Source organism: Panthera leo, chromosome E1 (assembly GCF_018350215.1).
Source record: "Panthera leo isolate Ple1 chromosome E1, P.leo_Ple1_pat1.1, whole genome shotgun sequence".
Taxonomy (NCBI): Eukaryota; Metazoa; Chordata; class Mammalia; order Carnivora; family Felidae; genus Panthera; species Panthera leo.
Genome location: NC_056692.1, coordinates 41621131 through 41627130, shown reverse-complemented (window position 1 = coordinate 41627130; position 6000 = coordinate 41621131).

The following is a 6000-nucleotide window of genomic DNA, read 5'->3' as shown; positions in this document are numbered from 1 at the left end:
AAACTATTTATAAGTCCCTAGAGATCACATATTGCTTTCACTGAAAGCCCTGAATGGGATTTAAATGTTCCCACATTTCCTAAAGGGCTACCGGGGGAGCACCAGGGGAACGGCAGCGGGGGTAAGTGCAGAGGTTAGGTGTGGAGCCCTGCCAGGGGCCTGGCCTGGACACGGAGGCCCAGCGATGCCTTGGCCCCAAGAAAGTCTCCTTGCCGTCCCGGGAATGCTGAGAACTCTGAGAAGGAAGCAGCTGGGAAGAAATGAGTGGATGGTGGGTGGGCTCAGGGCCATCCATGGGTGGGGTGCCACCGCAGCCCGTGCTCTGAGGACCTCCCACGCGGGTCTCCTGAGGAGCTGGAACAGGAAGCAGATTCTTTCTCCAGCACATCAGTGAGGAAGATGCTGTCCTGGAGGTCCCTTGGGCCTGATTGGCCGGGGATGTGGGCATGTGTGGGGCAGGGCCGACCGGCCTCAGGGCTGCTTTAGACGGACAGCCAGGGAGCTGGAACCAGGACAGGAGCCACAGCATGCTGGCTTCCACACAGCCGGGCCTTGCCAGCTTCAACATCTGCCCCTAATCCCCGCCTGGTCCCCCAAGGAGTGGGGCTCAGGGTCCCGGGAGAGGGAGAGAGAGAGACTCTCAGCCATCCCAGACCTTCTCGGCTGTGGTGTGGGAATTCGGCTTGCCCTGGGCTTCTCCCAAGGGGTCTGAGGGCTGCTGGATGAGATAGTGACTCAGTTATCTCCTGATTTGTGCCATGATTTTATCTTAAAATACAGGACAAATGAACCCACCCACAGTCCCACCCGTCCCAGTCAGCACCAGCCCTAGTCTTGCTTCCTTTGCATGAGTATGTGTGTGATATAGGCCCACAAAGTTATGTATTCTCCATGATAACATAAGCATTTTTCACGGTGCTACAGGGCCTTCATAGCCATTATTCCCAGTGGCTGCCAGGGCCATTGAGATGATGGGCCATGGCTTCCTTAAGGGTTGACTGTTGCCTTCTGACCACCACTCCCGCCCTGCCGTTAGCACACCGTGTCCTATCCCCGGGCCAGGCCCCCCACTCAGAGTGCCCAGCCCTGTTCAAGCCCCAAGCCCTATTCCCGTCAATCCAGCCCCTTATGCCCTGACCCCCTCCTGAGTCCTCACTGCTGCAGACGTTATGCTTCGTCTCCCAGTTTGTGCACCACACTCAACCCTCAGATCTGGCCTCGAGAAGGCCCTCTCAAAGACTGGAAAATCCTGAATTACCTGGCATTTTTGAGACTCCTAGTATATTACAAAATGAAGATATGCCGAAAGAGAACCAGTTAGGAAGATTGCCAGCAATTTTAATATTTACATTGGACAGGTGAATACTCTTATTAGACAATAAGGTGGTAAAACAGTATTACGAGACTCACAAGAAAAAAACAGATTCATAAGGCAGCGTGGGTGGTACTGACTGTCCAGGGGTAGATCAAGGCCAAGTGACAAATGTCCTCTTTTGGTCTTGTTAGACTTGCTGTCTAGGACTAAGCATGCAACTGCATTTGAAAATAATAGCAGAGGGGCACCCGGGTGGCTCAGTGGGCTAAGCATCTGACTTTGGCTCAGGTCATGATCGTGGTTTGTGAGTTCGAGCCCCGCATCAGGCTCTATGCTGACAGCTCAGAGCCTGGAGCCTCCTTCAGATTCTGTGTCTCCCTCTCTCTGTATCCCTCCCCTGCTCATGCTCTATCTCTCTCAAAATGAAATAAACATTTAAAACATTAAACAAATAATAGCAGAAGGCTAAATGTGAGACCCATTGAGATGATTAGACCCAGAATAAGGGCTCTCCAGACACCCATACCCAATTGAAAAAAACAGCCAATCCAGAATGCTTCTCTAGACCTGGACCTTGGCCTTGGCCTGCCCTGCTTAGATCTGATGCTTTGTTGCTTAGAGTAACTCCCCTGTCTAGCCCCAGCTCCTGGGACCCTGCTCTGACTATGCAAGAGGGCATTTGAAACATCTGATGGTTTGTAATGTTTTCACTATTGTCAGGACGGTGGATGGGATTCTCCGGCCCTGTCAGCTTCTTTCCCTTCTCTATCTTCATCCCTAGGAGAGGGAATCTGTTAGCATCCTAAATCTTTAGAGCGGCACATTGAGGATCCACCCTAAGCAGAAAGAGGCTGATTATGTCACGAGTCCCCCAGTCAGAGGTTGGAGGGATACAAGGCAGACGGTTGTGTCACCGTGGACATTGGACATCCTGCCCCAATCGACTTTTCTGTATTTAGGATTATCTATTTTCCCACAAGGGGGATATTTCTGTGTCTCCTGACGTATTTTGTCTGATCACTTTCCAGAAGATAGGTACCACTTTGCAATCCTGTGACCCAAACAGGCTGAAAGAGGGTGTCCTTTCTGATGTATATTAATATGCGATAACCAAATATTTAATAGCAAGCAGAACGGAAAATCCCTCAGGCTGTGGGGCAGAAGTGCTGTTGCTGGAGAAACAATGGTCAGGTTCTTAACCCCCGGGGCCACTTCAAATACATTTGCACAGGATTTAAGGGTCATTAGTAGATGTTGCCAGACTGAACCCATAAGCGAATATCCCAAAGGCTTTCTGCCGGTCTCAGAGCTGGGCAGATGGGGTGTGGTTCTCAGAAATCCCACAAGGCCTTGACATTGCAGTGTGGTTCTCACGGCATGAATCCCTGCTCTTTCGCATTGATGACCCCCTCAAGATCCAAATGCCTGGGGGTTAAGCCGATTGCTCTAGCTGGGACAGGGGTGGGAGGTCGGTGTCCCATAACTGACAGTGTGGCATTGGGACCGCGTGGAATGGGAGAGAGGTAATTCTTGTGGCTAGCCAAGCTGCTAAAATGTTGGAGGTCGCCACATCCTAAGACGGGTTGGCAAGGTATGGCCACTTATTGGAACAAAGAACGGTATACTCTTTGAGCATTTGAAAAATGTCCTTAAAAAAAAAAGTTTCTCAAACCCATACATGTATGGTGAATTGATTTAAATATTTTTAAAAAATGTTATATGTTTATTTATTTTTGATAGAGACAGAGCACAAGTGGGGAGGGGCAGAGAGCGAGGGAGACACAATCTGAAGCAGGCTCCAGGCTCTGAGCTGTCAGCACAGAGCCCAACGCGGGGCTCGAACTCACAGACTGCGAAATCATGACCTGAGCCGAAGTCGGATGCTTAACCGACTGAGCCACCCAGGCGCCCCTAAATATATTTTTAAATTGTAGTAAATCACATACAACATAAAATTCACCATCTTAACCGTCTTTTTAAAGTTTATTTATTTATTTTGAGAGAGAGAGAGAGAGAGTGAGCGCAAGTGGGGGAGGGGCAGAGAGGGGAACAGAGGATCTGAAGCAGACTCCACACTGACATCACAGAGCCCGACGTGGGGCTCGAACTCACAAACCTCGAGATCATGACCTGAGCCAAAGTCAGACGCTTAACCGACTAAGCCACCCGGGTGCCCCCCATCTTAACCATTTTTAAATGTACGGTTCAAAGGTATTAAGTACACTTACTTTGTTGTGTGGCCATACTTCCCGTTCGTCTCCAGAACTTTTTTCATCTTGCAACACTGAAGCTCTCTACCTATTAATAACTTCCCACATCCGCATGCCCCCAGCCCCTGGAACCATCATTCTACTTTCTATGAATTCAGCTACTCTAGGGACCTCATGTAACTGGAATCATACAGTATTTGTCTTTTTGTGGCTTATTTCACTTAATGTAATGCCCTCAAGGTTCAGGTGTATTGTAGTACGTGAGAGGATTTCCTTCCTTTTCAAGGCTGAACGGTATTGTTTACCACATTTTGTTTACCCCTTTATCTGTCATTCATTTTGCTTGTCCATTTATTTTGCGTCCCCATCCTGTGGATTGCCTTTTTTACCCTGTTGATCACCTCCTTTGATTCACTTTTTTTTTTTTTTAACGTTTATTGATTTTTGAGACAGAGAGAGACAGAGCATGAACGGGGAAGGGTCAGAGAGAGGGAGACACAGAATCCAAAACAGGCTCCAGGCTCTGAGCCGTCAGCACAGAGCCCGACGCAGGGCTCGAACTCACGGACTGCGAGATCATGACCTGAGCTGAGCATGACCTAAGCTGAGTCGGCTGCTTAACCGACTGAGCCGCCCAGGCGCCCCTCACATTAAGTTTTTAATCTTGACGTAGTCCGATTTACCATTTTTCTTTTGTCATGTGTGTCTTTGGTGTCATATCCTAAAAACTCACTGCCAAATTCAGTGTCATGAAGGTTTTCTTCTGAGAGTTTTATAGTGTTAGTTCTTACTAAACTGTAACTTGGGTCTTTTATCCGCTTTGAGTTAATCTTTGTATATGGTATAACGTGAGGGTCAAACTCCCATCTTTTGCATGTGGATATCCAATTTTCCCAAAACCATTTGTTGAAAAGATTGTTCTTTCCTCACTGAATGGTCCCGGCTCCCTCATCAAAAATCATTTGACCACATATATGAGAGTCTATTTCTGGGCTCCCTATTCAGTCTAGATGTCTGACTTATCCCAGTACCACATTGTTGGATTGCTGTTGCTTTGTAGTAAGTTTGGAAATCAGAAAGCGTAAAACCCCCAACTTTGTTCGTCTTTCTCAAAATTATTTTGGCTATTCAATATCATTTGGGAGATCCTGTATGAATTTTAAGGTGGGTTTTTCTATTTCTGCAAAAAAAAAAAAAAAAAAAAGGCATTGGAATTTTGTTAGGGATTGCATCAAATCTGTAGATTTGCTTTGGGTAATATTGACATCTTAATAACATTAAGTCTTGTGATCCATGAATATAAGATGTCTTTTTATTGGTGTCTTCTTTAATTTCTTTAAGCAATGTGTAGTTTTCAGTGTACAGGCTTTCGCCTCTTTAGTTGAGTTTATTCTTAAGTATTTTATTTCTTTGATGCTATTGCATCAGTTGAATTTTGAGAAGGGTGCCAAGACCATTTTCATGGGAAAAGAATAGTTTTTTTCAACAAAATGATGCAGGGACAACTAGATAGCCATATGCAGAAGAATGAATTTGGAGTCCTGCCTCATACCACATACAAAAATCGACTAAAAAGTGGATCCAGAAAAGGGGGGGTGGGGTGCCTGGGTGGTTCAGTGGGTTGAGCGTCCAACTCTTAATTTCGGCTCAGGTCATGATCTCATGGTTGTGAAACTGAGGCCCGCCCAGTGTGGAGCCTGGTTAAGATTCTCTCTCTGCCCCTCCCTTGCTCACACATGTTCTCACTCTCTTTCTCTCAAAAAAAAAGGGGAGGGTGGTGGGCGCCTGGGTGGCTCAGTCAATTGGGCGTCCGACTTCAGCTCAGGTCATGATCTCACAGTTGGTGAGTTCGAGTCCCACATCAGGCTCTGTGCTGACAGCTCAGAGCATGGAGCCTACTTCAGATTCTGTGTCTCCCTCTCTGTCTGCCTCTCCCCCGCTCACGCTCTGTTTCTCTCTCTCTCTCAAAAGTAAATAAACATAAACGAAAGAAAGAAAGAAAAAAAAAAAGAAAAGAAAAAGAAAATGGATCCAGGACCTAAATGTAAGAGTTAAAAGTATAAAATTCTTAGAAGAAAACATAGTTGTATATCTCAATGACCTTGGATTAGACAACAGTTTCTTAGATATGACACCAAAACACAAGCAACAAAAGAAAAAATAGGTAAATTGTGCTTCGTCAAAATGAAAAACTGTGCATCAAAGAATACTATCAAGAAAGCGAAGAAGCAAACCACAAGGAAAATATTTGCAAATCATATACTTTACAGGGTTAGCATCAAGAATATATAACAAACGCTGGACATTCAACAATGGAAAGACAAATAACCGAGTTTTAAAATGAGCTAAGGATTTGAACAGATATTTTCCCAAAGAAGATAGACAAATGGCCAGTAAGCACATGAAAAGAACCTTGAAATCATGAAACATTAGGGAAATACAAATCAAGACCACAATGAAATACCATGTCACACA